This window comes from Schistocerca americana, chromosome 2 (assembly GCF_021461395.2).
Source record: "Schistocerca americana isolate TAMUIC-IGC-003095 chromosome 2, iqSchAmer2.1, whole genome shotgun sequence".
Lineage (NCBI taxonomy): Eukaryota > Metazoa > Arthropoda > Insecta > Orthoptera > Acrididae > Schistocerca > Schistocerca americana.
In genome coordinates, this window is record NC_060120.1 from 366,247,373 (window position 1) to 366,266,971 (window position 19,599).

Consider the following 19,599-nt stretch of genomic DNA (forward strand, 5'->3'; position numbering starts at 1 on the left):
TTTAAGCCTTTTCTTGAATTAACCAAGTAAAGCACGTCATTTAAAAAGCCTGTCGTACCAAAAGAGTCTTATCTACTTTAAGGCACACGAATGTATTGTAATATAACAATTAATTTCACTTCATGATGGAAGAACATGCGAACTCACTTTAAACATAAAAGATTGATTGCAAAAAGGGTGCCGGCCGAAGTGGCCGTGCGGTTAAAGGCGCTGCAGTCTGGAACCGCAAGACCGCTACGGTCGCAGGTTCGAATCCTGCCTCGAGCATGGATGTTTGTGATGTCCTTAGGTTAGTTAGGTTTAACTAGTTCTAAGTTCTAGGGGACTAATGACCTCAGCAGTTGAGTCCCATAGTGCTCAGAGCCATTTGAACCATTTTTTTTTTTTTGCAAAAAGGGTAAGGGGCAGCTTTCGGTGCAGATGCTGCTTATTTGTCTTCAGGCCTGTTTCCTCCCTGTGTCACCTCCACTGAAATGGATTCTGATGATTCTTTAGCGATCCTCATTTCTGTTGCAGTTACAAGTCAGGTATCTGTCTTTTGATTACAATTTGGAACCTCAATGTGGAAATGTTTTAGCCATTTATGACATTCTGTCGGATAAATTTTTCTTTTTATCTTTCATATTCTTTTTACTTTCCAAATATTCTCGAAGCTCAACAGCTGCAAATTGTTCGTCATTACCTTCTTTTTCTATGTTACGGTTTCTGCAGTTCCCCAAGTACTGTAACATTAAGGAGTGTCAATATTACTAGACTCGTCGCCATTCAAAAGAGTATTACTTCCTTCCTGTAATTTGAAATGTTATTATACAGACGTTAGTGGTGTCTGTATATTTGAATGATGTTCACATTTATTGTGCAAATAACGAGACATAAATAGTAGCTGCTTTTTTTTTATTTTGAAGTTGAAAGTTTTGTTACTGTCTAATATATCGGAAAATACTTAAAAGTTCAAGTGTTTACTTCATTATTATTGCTGTCCCTTTTCTACTATTGTCTCATCGTTTAAGTATTCTAGTTGTTTAGTATTGTTCTTTATAATAATTCACAAGGATGATAAAGTGTTCCAACATTCGTTGCACCTGCTACTAAATGCGTGCGACCCACGTAAATTCCGCCATTTGATTCGTGTCGTAACGTTCATTACGTAGAATTTGTGGGTGACGTCACCCGCAATAGTCGTAGGCAGAGAAAGGTTACCCCCTCGCAATGCTGGTCGCATTAATCGCTGATTGTCCATTTTCATTGTAAACGCTGCGGAGAATACGAAGGTGCGATTCCTGCGGCGCGCTCCAGTGAAAGTGCATAAATATCATGACTTGATGGCTACCATGACCGAAATTCGTGCAAATACTGCTTGAATCTCTAAAATTTGGTTAACCGACAAATTGAGGGACCGTCAGCACAAAATTAAGGTACGAGACAGTAGATCTGACGGCTATGGTGGAGTCACCGTTGTTATGGAAAAATCATAGTCTCAATTCCCCCAGGATTTGCAGTTAAATAATGCGTATTTAGATATTGTATCAATTGATATTATGTAGTTGTGGATAAGAGAAATATTAAGATCATATTTCCACAGCCAGCTTTCAAAGCTACTTGGACACGTCTGTACAATCAGTTACCGAAGAAATATCTTTTCCTTGCTATCTAAAACACGTGGAGTGATCGTGTAAATATCTTTAGTGGGAATTGGCTAGCAAGTTCCTCTGATCATTCAGATTTAGATCTGCGTAATACAAGACAGACTACCGGAATAGGTACACCATTTCAACGGCAGCCTTCTCCTGCCAACGTTTTAGCATCTTCCATCGACTGATGCCGCTCTCTGACACCTATGGAAGTAATTATTTTACTAAACAATTTCTCTGGCCGTTCCTGTTGCTCATCAGGCTGGCCGTTCAAGTTACGGTAGGCTTAACTGATAGAATACAAATTGGCATGGGCTCTAAACAACACTAGATGCCCCGTAGCAATTTACTAGGCAGGTATGTTTAGTCAGAGAGCACTGCCCTTAGAGCAGCCTATGATAAAACGCCCAAGAACACATACTTGAATCTTAATTGTCATTATCGCAATCCCTGGTGGACTTCCATACGCTCGAGCGTTGCAGCTAAGAGACGAATTGCAGTCAAGATATTCCGAGGCCGATTCAACTTATCAGAAATTTATAATCATTGTTCAGATGCCAGCTGTATCAAAGAGTGTTGTACTAAAGCAAAAGAGAGAAGATGGATCACGAAACTGCGCCAAATATTTCTTCAATGGAGTTTTTCGAGGAAAAGAAAATAACATAATTCAAGCAAATACAGAAAACGCAGAGTAATTCATCCAAAGTTATCTGCAGCCTTTCTTACTAACATTGCAAAAGCTGGCACTCTGCGACTTCACCATCCGGCTCGGCCACACTTCAGGCAGCGAGGTGTCGACACAAGCGGAAAAAAGACCACACCTCACACCTCAGAAGTTCATGTGAGGTTTATGGTGGGTTATTGAAGTCACATAGGCAACAAATTTCATCACAATTATGCCCAACGCCATTAACGACGTGTCACATGATGGGGAGGTCGTCACACCCTCTGTTACCCACATTTAATCCTTGTTTTGATGCCGCTGCGATGAAAGTCAGAATCCCGACACTCAGCGACAAAGTCACGCCATTTTCGTATCGATAGCCGAGGAAAACGTTTCAGTCCCAGCGTCGCTCAGAATCGACATGAAAAGGCCTTTGGAGTATAACGAGACAGAATTTTTGTTGCACCGTACCGGATCAAACCACTAGCGACCGTTCAAAGCAGTTCGACGAAATTTGAACGTGATTCGAAGCAGAAAAGTGATTTTATACTTTTCCATCCCTTCTTTCCGGCGCCCACCTATTACGTGATGACGAGAGGGTTCGACATTAACAAATGCGTGAGTAAAGTGGCCAAGTGTCCCTCTAAGACTATCTGGTCGCGCAACACCCTAGTTGCCACCCATGCGACTCTGTTTAGCACGTTATAAATGAACCTGTCAGAAACTTCGACGTCAGTTCAGCCTTTCGACTGCTCTAGCCCCTGGAAATAGGCAAACTTCACCTAAGGGTGTCGAAGGCGTTGCCTAACTCTCAGGCGCTAGAACAGCCTCGAGGCTGAATTGTTGTCAAAATATCTGAGAGCACATTTTTAACGCGTTCAACAAAGATGTCGAACCCCCGCCCCCCTGGTCACGAGACAGGAGGGCACCAAAAATAAGAGATGAAAAAGCGTAAAAATATTTTTCTGCTTCGGATCAAGTTCAAATTTTGTCGATTGGCTTTGAATAGTTCCTAGTGGTTCTACCATCTAAGGCACAGCAAAAATTTATGTGACCCTACAATTGAAAGCGGTGAGACCACGTTTGGTGGGATTGCAGCCCTGCGATGTTTTTAGAGTAGGGATGAAACGCCCATGGGCTACAGCAATCGTCAAATTTGCAAAGTAAACGTCGTCTTATTACTCATTCCTCTGCGAACTGGCATATTACACCACGATGTGTGGACATTGGAACTGAAACGTTTTCCTCGGCCACCCATACGAAAATGGAGTGACTTTGTCGTCAAGAGAAGCGGTGTTTTCATTTACGCCCATTATGCCATCTCAAGAGGCTTTTTGTGTCGGTTCTGAGGACGTTGTGTCTGAAGTGGCCGGCCGAAGTGGCCGTGCGGTTAAAGGCGCTGCAGTCTGGAACCGCAAGCCCGCTACGGTCGCAGGTTCGAATCCTGCCTCGGGCATGGATGTTTGTGATGTCCTTAGGTTAGTTAGGTTTAACTAGTTCTAAGTTCTAGGGGACTAATGACCTCAGCAGTTGAGTCCCATAGTGCTCAGAGAAATTTGAACCATTTGTCTGAAGTGTTTTCCTCGGTCACACACACGAAAACAGAGTGATTTTAACGCTGGGTGTCGCGGTTCTGACCTCCACCGCAGAGGCGTCATATCGGGGTGAAATGTGGGTAAGAGGGAGTGTGACAACGGTGGCGTTGAGCACAACTGTGGTGGAATTTGGGTTTACCATCATTAGCCCACCTTACAACTCACATGAACTTCTGAGGTGTGACGTTTTTTCGCGTACGTCGAGATCTTGCTGTTTGAAGCGTCGCTGAGCCCGAGGGTGACATAGCAGAATGCCACTATTACAGGTGAAGGGTTTTGGCACCTTTGAGACAAAATGCAAACTTGTGCGTTACAATGGGAGGTTTCCAAAAACAATGTTGTTGTACATTGTAATTTCGAGCAGCAGTTTGTTTATAACCCTAACCTTAAAATAGACAGATCTCTCAGTTTTAATGACTACTACATAGCCTAACAAAGAAAAATACAACACGTGGAAGGGACAACATTATTAACTCCATGATCTTCAATCTTCCTTGGAAAGTAAAAGTTTGCAGATATTATTAAAGATTTATTCGAAAATACTTTTGTACCTCAGTAGTGGAGGCCAGCCATTGTCTTTCTTGTGTCCATAACAGGTAAGAACCTGGTTTCTGCGAATTGCAGTCTACGCTGCAAATGCATGTGCATCGTGATTGGGGACAGACTGAAATGGTTTGTAGAAGGCAGTATCATCCTTCATAACGGAGTATTTGGTTTCCATAAGAATCTCGGTTCTATTGGAGCTCTTTGGAGATTTGTGACAAAGACGAAGATGATCTTAACTGGTAATTCCTGTACAATCGTAGCGCTCTTAGGTATTACAGGTGACAATGGCGACTTCGTAATTCTTACTTTTCTACAAGTCTTGTTTGATATGAGTATACCTCATCTGGTACCACTGTTACCTCTGCTATAGCAACATAAGAACAAGAATGCGGATGGTTACATGATTACCAGAACCCGTGTAAAAAAAGTTTTAGCACAGTGACACCCTTCATGCTCGCTACTTTTAAAACTATACATTGTGGACACTGACTGAAGATTACGGTATACTGTACATTCCTATAGTGTGCAGATGTCTTCATGACTTATTTCAAGAGAAAATTAGTGGGCTAAGTCTTGAGCTGTTTATGGAAAGGTGTTTACTAGATAACATATGCTTTAAACGATAAAGGAATGGAAGTAGTACCTGGGAAATGTCAACCGCCGTTTTCGCCAGATACAGGATAGCCCCAGATGCAATGTATATGGGGCAGTCAAATGAAACCGAGACATACGGCTAAAAATGTGTTTCTTATGTATACTGTTAATGTATTTATCCCACTGCAAAAGAAGACGGTCAATGTCTTCATGGATAAATGTTTGCGGTTAGCTGTTGAACCATGGTTGTACCCCGGCACGCACCTCTTCGTCCGAAGAGGGATTGCAAGGACAGCTCCCTATTGACTTTCTGGAAGAAGGGCGCCACAGTTATCGCACAGAGGAATGTGGACACGTTGCAGAAATAGAAGCGTACCATCAAGTAAAATCGCTCAGGAATGTTTACGGATGGCATTATTCTATTGCAGGATAAAGCTCGCCACATGTCGCCAAGGTAGTGTTGATCATACTGCAGAAGTTTCGCTGGGAAGCCCTTACACATCGTCCAAACAGTCCCGATGTCACCCCATGCGATTTGCACATTTTTCGAGCCCTGAGTAAAGACATTCATGTGCTTCGGACGAAGCTGCGCATGCCTGGGTACAATCGACACCCCCGGGATAACAAGGCCGTCCAACAGTGTTAGTGACGTCACACTAAGCGGCCCATAGCCGACGCAGCAGTCCACGGACAACTCCGTACAGGCGCGCCTGATGCTAACGATCTTCTGTCCGTCATACAGAAAGGAGCGAACTATACTTCGAACCAAAGCCCAAATTACATATATTCTTGTAAACAGCATAAAGGTTCATAATGAAATACCAATTACATATACGGGCAGGAATAAGTTTAATCGATTGAGGAACTTTGCCACTATTTTATAATTGTCAGAACACTATTTAGCTTTAAAACTCGCATACAGGTGGTGACAAATGCCAGCTGACAGCAGGACTTAACATTTTCAAGCTATTACACTGAAAGTAAATTATCTTAAACACTGTCATACATAGCAAAACCCTCACAACTTTCGTTTACAATAAGGTAACAAGAGTTCGCTTTATCACATAAAACACATGACTATTGTGAATTTGCTCATATTTTCATGGTGACAGCTCTTTTCAAGAATTTTTACAAGTGTATCCCCAGTAATAAAGAATGGAAACAAAAGATAAATATCAAATATTCTCCTTTTAACATAGACATCACTGAACACAAGATTCTGTCTTGCACTGTGATACTAAGGGACTGCTCTTTCCTTTAAGAAAAGCCTGAAAATTTGAAGTTCACTCTGCTATTGAAGATACACTTCTTGAAGCAATATTAAAAATGTTATGAAAGGTAAGGAAATGAAAAACAACCAAGTGCATTACATGTAAGAATGTGAGCAAAAGGCTGAGGCTCTCTTTACTTACCATTTTCAATCTCTCTACAGCTTATTTCCTTTTCCACGTAGAAGTCACCAACTGCAAGTCTCATTATTGGTGTCTGTTACTAACAAATTGATTTTCTATTTAGAAAACCTGACAATTTGATGTTCATTCTGGTACTGAAGATAAACACTTTTCAGAGGATTTCTAGAATCTATTCCTGCCCCTATATGTAATCGGTATTTCGTTATGAACCTTTATGCTGTTTACAAGAATATATATAATTTGGTCTTTGGTTCGAATTATAGTTCGCTCCTTTCTGTATGACGGACAGAAGATCGTTAGCATCAGGCGCGTCTGTACGGAGGTGTCCGTGGACTGCTGCGTCGGCTATGGGCCGCTTAGTGTGACGTCACTAACACTGTTGGACGGCCTTGTTATCCCGGGGGTGTCGGTACAATCATGGTTCCGTATGCAACCACAAACATTTTTCCACGAAGGCATTGACCGTCTTGACTGATAAATTTACTGGCGATTACTTTCGAAATGTAAGTAGTTTACTTACTTTTTCCCCATCTGACTCGTTTACATGTGACTGCCCCTTATGCTTACAAATCGGCAACAACAATATCCCTGCGCCCCTGAGTGTTAAATTTTTGTTCGTGTGGCTTGATGATCAACATCCATGGCAGGGGCATGTTAAAGAGATCAAAAAAATCTTGAAGATTATTGACATCTTAAAAGCATAATCTTGTACGGATTGAGTGGAAATCCTGCGACACTTTTACACCGTTACAAGCTTTTAAGAAGTTACAAAACATAATCTGGTTGTACACTATACGACTCCCGCATGTTTGCGTGTCTGTGCAGGCTACATTAGAGCAACACCGATAGCGTTATACACGCGGAATTGGATACCCCACCACTAAACTCGAGACTGAAACTTTTCAGTTCAAAGTTAACGTTGAAAGTAGAGTAAGACCGCCATTAAATCATGTTTCGCAATAGAAAATATCCAGATTACAACATCTCGTGGAGAATAAGGCATGTTAGGAGAAGAAACGCGAATCATTGTAATCAACATCGTACTATATGATAAGGTCTTGGGGTATTTTCCAGTCCAATGTCAATTTCATGTTTACCGGCTAATCTTTGTGGCATACTGCGGCCGAATTTCCCGAGATGGGGACACGCGGCCATCAGAGCCATACGATCATCTCACTCACTTGCGTCATTCAAGTGACATTGAAACTAGTGTTCATCATCCAGTATGTGATTATCATACTAGTGAAGCAACGGTATATGCAGGTGACGAAGACCGTGGACCGATCCTTCTTGCTGAGTCATTTGCTACCTTCCAGCCCATACTATACAAAACGGAGCTAAAAAATGGACAGGGTCCTGATACGTTCCAATGTCATGAGTGAACTATTGTCCCTTGTAAAAGAAACTTCGGGAAAATTGCAAACTACTTAGCGCTGAACATCCTAAGGCATCATACGATATCAAAAGATCTCCATAAATAATCTGTTTGCAGTGGATACCGTGCCACATCGGCTTAAAAGACAGTGGACGCGCTCAGCATTTTGCCGACAACGTGCAACCGTTCACACCCACTGTATATCCCTCCCGCACTGTGATTACTATCGATGTCATGCAGTTAAGGCTAATGAAGAACGTTCTGTTTTCTTTTCTTTCATCAAGAGCGTTCTTCGTCATGTAGCCAGGACGTTAACTTCAGAGGAACTTGGTACTGGGACATCCAGCAGCAAACAGCACGTACTCCGTGGCTTCGCAATTCTAGTTTTAAGCGGAAGGGAGTAGTCGCCATTAACAGATTAACGGCAGGCCGCAACACTACTAACACAACAAAACTTTTGTGAAAGTCAATACCCATTTCAAATTGCGATTACTGTACAGATAACTATGACATCCTGAAATTTTATTGCAGTGTGTAAAATATAAAAAAACAAAGGAGAAAACTTTATACGACAAACCCAAAAGTATTTATTATCACTCACTCCGATCAGTTCTAATTTCTTTGAACTAACAAACCTGTAGATGTGTTTATAAGTTCACTGGGCTTTGTAAAAAGAAACTTTAATGACACATTAAGTTTATGCTTATCATCGGATTTGATATCTTATTTTGTTACTTTATAAAAGCTTAATTTTCCAAAAAGAACATGCGTACAGCTGTACGATATTTTTTAATGGAACACGACCGGTCTCGCGTTCTATAGCCACTTCCTCAGGTGTATACAGCATACAGTAAGTCATTACAGACTTCGATGTAGGAAAGATAGGAGACCCAATCTTTGCTATTAAAACTGTGTTGCCCGCCAATTGCAGATAGTCAGTTATAAAACGGCCGAATGGTGCGTATATCATCCTCCATAAAAACAAGGACGAATAAACTATCCAGCACATCCTAGTGACAGACCCCGCGAACAATAACAACACACTAGGCACACTGAGTGCACAGCAAAACACTGGATGTGGCTATAGGCCATTAAAGAATATCATACATCTATACGTATTGTTCTTTTTGCAAGATGTATTACCACTTCTGCGAATGCCAGGTGCACAAAGTTGTATATAACTTAATTTTTAATATTACGCTGTCAAATGTCAACAAAGTGCACAAATATTATTTTAAAAAGAGAGAAATGTTTATAGCAGGCAGATATCTTTATGTATATAAAAACTGAAACCATAACGATACAACGCGGTGTTACACTCAGAAGTGTCTCTGCTTGGAAGTAATATGTAACTGTTCATTTAGTACTGTATTGGTGGTGCTTTTTATTTCTCTAATTGTCCGCATGTTTTGCGTGTTTTAGTGTAGCGTCACGTGACTTGTAATGTAGTTTCACACTACAGAAGGGCCACAGCCACCTGACTGAATTAGCGACTACCATAAATAGCCAGAAGTGCTCCAATCCTTGAATAATCAGTGATAACCTGAAGCACAGCAGCAACAGTACATAGATTGTACATAACGCGCGGTTCGGGCTAGAAACGTATTTCGTGTTATGTAACCGAACGCAGGTAAAGGTATGTTATATACGGATACAGAGGGTGTTGATCATTATCAGACACAATAGGAACCTGCGTTGGCCACGGTGGACAGACATCCGGCTGCTGCCTTCGGCCGTGGTGGCGTTGAGGCAACTGCGGCGAAAGCGATGCCTGGGATCCCCGATGTCGCAGCGCCTTCCGGTATGCCGGGCCTGGCCGGGTCACAATCACTTGATTGTGAACGACGAACAGTGGCGCGGTAGTGAATCTCAGGGTGGAAAGTGAAAATAGGTAGTAGCCGCATGGCTGTACGGTTACGCCACAAAAATATATTTTAGGACTTACCCATTTTCTCGAAATCTGCAGGGAGTAGGTGTGTCGACTATATGGAACTCCAGTGTAAGGAGGTGGTGGATCCCCTCATGGAGACAGCAGGCAGCTAAGGACGGTGGCTGCACGTGTGGTTGCCCGGAGCCCACGGGAAATGCAGACCACGCAACGAACTTGTGACGTCACACTAGTAGGCTCCGTGCAAAGCTCACCTTAAATCAATATGTAATCGAAAAGTTACCCACTAAGGGTCTTAACTTCGCCATGTGCTGTAAGAGCTTGCATTCATTTAAACGCGCAGCAAGAATTATTAAACTCGTCTGAAATAGTCACTCGCTCTCTGGTGGAGGGGCCCGTTGGCAGTCGTACCGTGACGTAGGCGGCACGGACTGTCTTTGTCGTGGGCCTCCATTTGTTGCGGGGTCTGTTTAGAGATGTGGAACAGGCTCTGAGCACTACTGAGCGCATTAGGTGCAGCCCGTAGCAAATCATAGCTATTGTCTACACGAATTATGCCTGCTGCCTGGATTCAGAAACCATCTTCAGTTACTACAAGAGCCTGGGTTAATTGGTGAAGACAGGTACCTTCAGAATCGATCGCGTTCCTCTTGTTCAGAGCCGGGTCGAGGACTTGAACTAGAGGCTTAGATGATTCCGTAGCGTTTCTGGATGCTGATTTTTCGACCTCCACTATGGGATGGAGAATTGCAGGACTCCGTTTGAGACAGTGCGCACTAGTTTATCAAAGTGCACCTGTGGGAATATTCGGATGAACGAACACCTCCATAAGCCCGATAAAAAATTATAAGCTGATTATGGAGAAGAGAAAATCTCAGCCCCATATTACAGAGGACAGCATTCTTAATTTTAAATTACAATAATAAAATGTGGATTCTGGATAAAATTAATTAACTGTCGGAGCGTTTGTGGCAAGCTCCGAGAACTAGTCAGTAATAATGTCGATACAATAATTGGCTCAGGATGCTGCTTGAAGCGCGAGGTAAATAGAAACGTAACTTTTGGTTACAGTTGGATTTTATGTCGGAAAAACAAGATGGACGCCAGTGCCGCATGTGAGTTTATAGCCGTAAATGCGGGAAAGTAGTTTATATCGCACCAGAACATTTTGAAATTTACTGTCGTACTTACGCACCAACTAACGAGTGTAGTTTGTACTACGGAACACTCATACGATGGTTTCAGTGGCTGCGGTAGTTTGTGTTGTATTTTCTTTAGCAGGAAAGTGACGGTCTGCATATAATACGATTTTTGTACTTTTCGTAAAGGTCCTTATACTAAGATAAGAAACATAAGTATGTTTCTATTTATCACATTTATTATAATTAGCATTATTTTGAAAGGGTACAGTACCGCCCGACATTGAAAATAGGTACAACATTCGTCGTTATTCTTGTCAGAACAACATATTTTTTGTAATAATAACTCAATTTCACTTAATACACCGAAACCGGATACCACTGTAGGAAAGAATGACAATTAATTTTTTTTAATTAATCACATATGCACTCCCACAAAATAAATCCCTACATCCAATTTGGTGAGATCTGTGAAATGAATGAATGTATGGTCGTCTGCTAACCGCAGATAGTGAATGTGCAATATATGATCATCTTTGAGACGGTCCTTTGGTCACCTTTGGTGGAACCAAAGAGATGAAATTTACCTGAGCTTTGAGCGCCTGAAATGTGGCTGACCAATACAGTAGCATGGTGTTCCCCCACCTCGGCCGAGGTGCCAGATGACCTGAAGAACGACCATGTTTCAGCACTCTGGCGCTGGATCTTGTGTTGGTAAAACCTGTCTTAGGTGTGCTCCGTAAAGACAAAAGAGTGGAGAAAGTGGTATGGATGTGAAACACTTAAGAGTAGTTAGGAATAATTATTTCTCTATTTCAGGAACTTTTGGGGGGAGAATTAAATGACAGACAGGTAATATTAAGGGGATCGTAGTAATCTTCGGAAGTGACCAACGGTCACAGTGAAACCACGTGTAGCAATAAGTTGAAATACTTGCGAGTGCTAGTACTAAGTTGAAATACTTCCGAGTGCTAAAGTTAGGTTGAATTATTGGCGTGTGTACTATAAGTTGGAAATATTTAAGAAATTGCGTGTGCAGGACTTGAAATTAGAGACGAGCACTTCCACGTGGTGAGTACTGTGTGAGTCTCAACTGGGTATGAGACAAAGGATAAAGAGAAGTGCTCGTCCAAGGTATCAATTGAGGACTCGCGTGTGTGATGAATATGCTCTTAATATTACCTCTACATGTTATGTTTCCGAGTGACGCTAGACTCAAACTTTAATACTCAGAGAGAAGCAAGGTGAGTCAGCCGTCTATCCAGCAACGCCACTTGGCTTGCATTGCACAGGTAGACGTGCCTATATCCTCCAGACTTCGTAGTAGGAAAGAAAAGTTACGAAGTGGGGCAGTGTCGTGTGAAACTGGGATGAATACTTATTGAAGTGGGAAAGCTGAAAGTGAAGTGATTCTAACGTTGTGACTATTCTTTGTGGTGTATTATATGTTGCCAGTGTGATGTATTTCATTTAATTTAAGTATATGTGGTTTGCATGGGAGAGTAGCAAGATAGGTTCAGAGGCAGTGGGTTATGCATGTTCCTTTTTGTACCGCTCGGTATGGAGGAAATTTTCGTGATGATGGGTGTGAGAGTCGAAGTGCGAGATTTAGAAAAAAAAGATCCACCATCCTACCCACAAAGTGCACTGTAGCGTTAGATAATTACAAGGCCATAAGATAGAGAATCACCAATGGTAAGCCATACCCACTGGGCGGAGTTTCTTATGTGTAATTGTTGTAGAAAATGTAATGGTGTGTTTAGGTTATCTTTGAATCATAATAGAATTTATCGAAATCAAAAAGATAGTGAAAAGAAAAAGATTGGTGGCCTTGTTCTTCGTATAGTGTGTAGTCATGATATCCAGAATTTATAATGTGTGTGCCATTCATATGCAGTGCGATGGCCACGTGTTGATCAAAGCCGTTGGGTAAGAAAGAAAATGTGGTATTGCCAGAGCGTAGTGAACAATCAGAGTTGTGTAAATTCCGAATAGTCAGAGTGCGTTATCCGTTTCCGTAGCGTAATATTCAAACACGAGAATAATTTGTAGCTTAATTCTGAGTACTAGAACTCATAATCAGTCATTGATGTTACTCGATAAATAGGAATAAATCCACTCGCTTGGCAGACCACTCATCTTGCAGGCCTGACTGCTTGATGCCACACTATGAGCAGAGGCATCTGGGTGCCTCTCAATTTAAGTCCTATTTGACATTGCTATAATGTCGTACGATCAATTATTTAGCATGCGCAATGACAAATTCATAAAATAAAGAAAGGCGATTAGACTAAATTTTAATACATTTGTGAGACCTATTATCCTCAAACTAAGAAAAGTAACTTCAGCAGTGATAGTGAAAGTGGACGGTTCATAAGAGGTATAGTATTTTTCACCCCTTCGTCTTTACAGATATCGAGTACGACAGCTGGGAGTCAATACGGAAAGTCGTCTCCAGAAAATGTGACAGGTGCATTTGATGATTTTAAAGAACGTAAAATTAAACTGAATGAATGTGGCAGAGAATATGAAATACCAATTGAAACTTTCCTAATACACATTTGAGGGGAAGCTATTTGGGTATAAAATGTGGCAACAACGGGGCAGTGAATTGGAGAGCAACAGCATTACCACTTTCAACTGGAGAAAAACCTTTTAATCATTGAGTTCGACGATAGTGTGTTCGATCTTACGGCAATGGACGTCAGGAAGTTGGCTTTTGAAATACTTGAGGCTAATCCCCATCTTGATAATTTATTCAGAAAAGAGAAAGATGATTGGTAAGAGATGGTTCTACGTTTTTGTGAAACGCCATCTCACACTGACTTCACGGCGACATGAAAATGGGCGTACTGTTACGGCTAGAGGGCTAGACAAAATATGAACAAGCTTTTTGATATTCTGGAAAAAGTGTATATTTTCAATGTTGACGAATGTGGTTCCTCAACAGCAGAAAAGAAATCGTCTAAGACATTGGCACTGAAGGAGGAACATCTAGTGGGCAGTGTTTGTAAAGTCGAAAGAGGAACTAATGCCACAATTGTCTGCTGTACGAGTGCTAGTGGTAATTATGTACCTCCCATGACAATATTTAAGAGGCTCATGGTGCACTCCTCTCTAAAAACTGGTGCTCCTCCAGAAGCTCTCTTGGGAATTTCAGACACGGGTTACATCAATAGTGAGCCCATGATTAAATAGCTGGAACATTTTATGGCCTATGTCAAATCATCAGGAGAGAGAAAAGTTCTTGTGCTGGATAGCAGCTCGACACACTCCATTAATTTTTCATGGTGTTTTAGACTTACAACCTCCTGCACCTTAGTTCAGTAGTCAGCGCGTCTTACTGCTACGCAGCGCCCAGGGTTCGATTCCCGGCCGGGTCGAGGATTTTCTCCAGGCGGAGAGTGGGTGCTGTGTTGTCCTGATAATCGACACGCTAGTCGCCCAACGTGACGTCAGCTGAAAAGATCTGCAACTCGGCGCCCGAACTTGCCCACGGGGGTCTCTCGGCCATCAATACCACGCGAACTTATCATTTCCGTCCTGCTACTTCCGGGCACACGAAATACCACACACTTTTTTCAGCTGTCCATATTTCAATATTTAAGCCATTGCAAACCTATTGTCATGAAGTGCTGTGTAAATGGTTGCTAGCTAATGAGCCACCTGTGTCTCAGTCCGAGGTCTGTTCTCTGCTATCAGAAGCGTACAGCCGAGCAGTGACCTTTAACAATGTAATGAATGGTTTCAGAGCCACATCTGTCCAGGCCATTTTCCAGTGCTGACTTTGTTCCAGCCATTATTCATTCACAGAAAAGCGATCCTGATCAACCTGAAGAGACGCAATATGCCTTTCAATGCCAATGGCAGTGCTGAGAATGGACGTCATGAACCTAAAGTAGGCGTCTCCAACCCAGCAGATACAATAGTACCACAACCACTTCGAATTACTCCTTCGAGCAGTCTTATAGTGATGTCCATGAAATAAGTACTTTGCTAAAATCGGTTACCAAACAAGGAAAAAGATTTAAAAAGGGTTCTCAAAAAACTGAACTGTTCTTCAAGCCTAACAACAATATGCTACAATAGATAAGGGACAAAATATATATTAAGGTTGCAACGAAAGAGTCGAAATCAACTAATGAACCTAGAAGTTCAAAAGAAGCAGAAAAGCAGCGAAAATGCTACTGGCTCATCGACATCACCATCTTGTTGAAGTTGCTGTGTATGACTGGTTTTGTCTCATGAGGAAAGAGTGGTGGAGGATATTGTGCAATGCACAGTCTGGAGCAAATGGGGTCAAGAAATCCGTGCTAGTGTTTTAAAACATGAATGACTTTCAGTGTCAGTTTTGTGCATAAGTTAAACACTGGACCTGAAGAATGATAAATGTATTTTTTTGCTTTCAATAACAATAATGCAGTATTTTGAATATTCTTAAAGTTCTGTTGTGTACTATATTCAGTAAAATACACAATTAACTGCTATAGAATATACCCTTATTGTGAAAAACAAATTTTTTAACTACAACCCGCTTAATGGTAGGTATAAGTACGATTTCGGGATCCTGTGGTGCAATTTAGGATACTGGTAGCCTAAATGGCACCATTTGCTGAGCTTTAGAAAAAGGCCAAATAAAAATAGTATATATTATGGCAAGCATTTCCTTTAAATGCTTTTATAAACAAAACACATATGATCGTTTTTATTTATTTATTTAATCGAAATAGAACACATTAAGGCTTCTACAGCACTTTTTATAAATCTTTGTGCGGTTTAGGCAATTTTGCTCTAATTCGCTTAAATCTGGCAATGCTAGCATACCTCTCGAATACGAAATAGTTTTAGTGAGGACAAGTGTTTAAGGTAGATCAGTCACAGTAATCGATACCTGAGAGGCTGTAGGGGCTCCATATTATGGCAACATATGATGAAAGTCGCACATATATTTCCTGATCATGTTACACGAGTATTAAAGCGGAGATATTTCTAAATACTTCATCCGAAAATTACCTTGTGTAGCTAATCAGAGAACCGATTCATGAGGTTAACATCTTAGATCTCCTGGTTGTAACCAAGCCTTAACTTTCCGATCCACTTGCAGCAGAGCAGAGAGTCAGTGATCATAATGTCGCTAATCGTCACCGACTACAGGTGTCACTGGGAATGTTAAGAAAGTAGAGGGATATCCCTGCTTAGCAAATGTGACAAGAAACAAATTTCTGGTTACCTACGCACACAACACGAAACATTCATCTTTAAGATTTGAGGCAATAGGTACAAATGGAGAAAGTTGAAAAGCATTGTATAATGCATCTTAGGCAGGTATGTGCCGAACACAGTTGGAAGGGATGGGAAAGACCCGGAATGGGTCAACACCCACCGTTCGACAGTTGCTCTGAAATAAAAGAGACTTCACGGTGGAGTTAAACGTAGCTAAATTAACGGACAAAACTGAACGAAACCGAGGTGAGTGCAAGGAGAGCCATACGCGAAGCGTTCAGTAAATTCGAAAATAAAACTGTGTACTCATCCGACTAAAAATTGTAATAAGTTTTACGCTCACGTCAAGTCAGTTAACGGATCAAAACTGTCTACCCAATATCTCAGGGACCACAATGACATAGGAACGGAAGACGGCAAAACAGAAGGCCGATTTTTTCCAAAATCGATTCACTGATGAACATTGTACCATAGTTCCTCTTTTCAATCGTCGCATGAACACCGAATGGATATATCGTTGTAAGTGACAGGGGGGGGGGGGGGGGCGGGGGGAGGAGGAGGAGGGGTGGAATACCGACTAAAATCGCTTAACAGAGGAAAGGCGACTGGATCTGATGGGATAGTTATATAATTCTGCTTAGAGTACGCGAGGGATCTCTCTGCTTTTATGGAAACAGTTTGTCGTTAGTTTCCAGAGAATCTAAGTGTTCCAAATAGCCGCGTGTGGTAGCCTTGCGGTCCGAGGCGTCTTGTGACGGTTTGCGCGGCTCCTCCCGTCGGAGGTTCGTGTTCTCCCTCGGGCATGGATGTGTGTCCTTAGCGTAAGTTAGTTTAAGTTAGATTAAATAGTGCTAAGCCTAGGGACCGATGATCTAAGCAGTTTGGTTGCATAGGCCTTACCACAAATTTTCAAATTTGTTCCATATAGTTGGAAAAATTCATATTCCATCCCCGATCTCAAGAATGGGCGTCTAACAAATGCAGACGACCTCAGGCCTATAACTGTTGGAGAATTTTTCAACACATTTTCTGACCTTTCTGGTGACTGAAGATCTCCTCTGTTCAACACGGATTCCACGTGAAAACCAACTCGCTCTGTTTATCCACGAAATCCAGGAGGCAATAGATACCTGCACCCTGATTGATGACGGATTCTTTGACTTCCGAAAGCCGTTCCGTATTGTCGACTAATTCACAAAATACGAGCGTACGGAACATAGTACCAGCTTTGCGGTTACATTGAAGAGTTCCTAGCCAATAGAACACAGCATATCATTCTTAACGGAAGAGAAATATTCAGATGTAAAAGCAGTTTCCTGCGTGCCCCAAAGGCGTGTTGTAGAACCGTCACTGTTCAAAATACGTACATGACCTAGTGGGTAATGTCAAAAACTTCATGAGGTTGTTCAAATGGTTCAAATGGCTCTGAGCACTATGCGACTTAACTTCTGAGGTCATCAGTCGCCTAGAACTTAGAACTAATTAAACCTAACTAACCTAAGGACATCACACACATCCATGCCCGAGACAGGATTCGAACCTGCGACCGTAGCGGTCGCTCGGCTCCAGAACCGCACGGCCACTCTGGCCGGCTGAGGCTGTTCGCGGTTGATGATTTATATAGGTACACGACAATGCAATTGTAGCGAAATGCAAGGAAACTTGTGGAGGATCGACGAATGGTTCAGCGATTGCTAGTTGATGCTCAAAATTAACAATTGCAAAATATTGTGCAAAAGTAGGCTGTAAGACCTTTTATTGTCAAGTCAAAGATTTGACGAACAATCACCGGAATAATTCGCATTTGATAAATATCCGGATGTATGCGTACGAAATGATTAAAGTGAATCAACCAAATTACACTAACAGAAGGAAAGGAAAATGCCAAACAGAAATTCATTGACGGAATTCTCAGGTATTGTAGCTTACCAACGAAGGAGGTAGCTTACAAAACCGTTGTTTGAGAGATACTGGAGTGTTGTTCCTCGATCTGGAACTTAACAGGTGCAACTGACAGAGGCAACACAGATGATCTACAGGTGAAGAGAGTTGGTTTAGTGAGCGCGAAAGCATCCAATTCCAGTAGCAGTTGCCACAAGAGCCGTAGTACACAACGATGTGTTTTACTGTTAAAATTCCAAGACCGAATACTCCTAGAAGGGTCAAACTATATAGTGCTTCCACCTACACAAATCTTAAAAAAAGTTCATAAAGTCAAGTTAGAGATTCGACCTTACATGGAGGATCTCAACAGACCTTCTTCAAGCGCACCTTTAGCGATGGGAACGGGGGAAGCGACATTGGTGTACGAAGTACCCTTCACTAAAATGTAAATGTTCCCGATTATTTTGTGTAAGTTTTTCACGTAACGTTTCCGTGAACGTACCATATGGGACAGAGATATTTCTACTGTGGAATTATAGTCATCCATAAGAGCAGTCGCGGATGGACAAAAACAAGACAACAAAAACTTTAAGATGGTGAAAGCATATTAGTGAAAGAAGCAGTATAACGTTCCTAAATGCATTTTGCTTTTACGTAAGCCCTAATCACTCAGCAGTCTCATTATTACTTCATGAAAGCTATAGTAACGGGCTAGTATAACAAAAGTAAAATCAGAAATTTGAACAAAAATGGTAAAATTGTATTCATATAACAAATATTTAAGTATATACGTGAATGTTTCTCTTCCTTTTTCTTTTGCAAACTTATTAACTGTCTCACCGCAATCGATTATTTGAAGAAAACTTTATTTCTAAAAAAGTGCAAAGTGTGGAAGATCCATTTCCATTGATAGAATTCTTAGAAAGTGCAGCGCACCTGTTGAAAAACCCACATACAATGTACTAGTGAAACTTATTTCAGACTATTGCTCCCGCTTTGGAGTCCATATCAAATAGGCCTGACAGCACGCAGACGTCGAAGTAATTCGGAGACTTGCAGCTAATGTCGTACACACATCGGTAGAGCCCGCTCGAGAGTCTTACAGAGTTAGGGAAAACAAATGGGAAACGTTGTGAGAAGACGACAAGGTCCTCACTAAACCGTGCTAGATGAATTCATAGGCGGGGAGAGCGTTGTACCTGGAGGACAGTGTACATAGGAACACATGGTGTTCCCTAGTCGGCGTTTCAGTCTAGAGACTGCTTTTAAAATAACATAAATGCGCACTGGAAATCGCCATAAGCTGCATTTTCTACTGTTTTTGTTCTTGTGACACATGAGGTATTGTTTTGTCCTGTGTTTGTAAACACACTGTATGAGAAAGAAACGACGCATCAAAAAGGAAATATCCGAATGGGACTGAAATTAGTAGATGTGATCTGCATGTACAGACAAGCAAATGATTACAATTTCAGAAAATTGCAAGATTTATCTAAGTGAAAAAGCTTCACAAATTGAACAAGTCAATAGAGTAACGTGTTGGTCCACCTCTGGCCCTTATGCAAGCAGTTCTTCGGCTTGGAATTGATTGATACAATTGTTCGATGTTCTCCCTGGGGGATATCGTGCCAAATCCTGTCCAATTGGC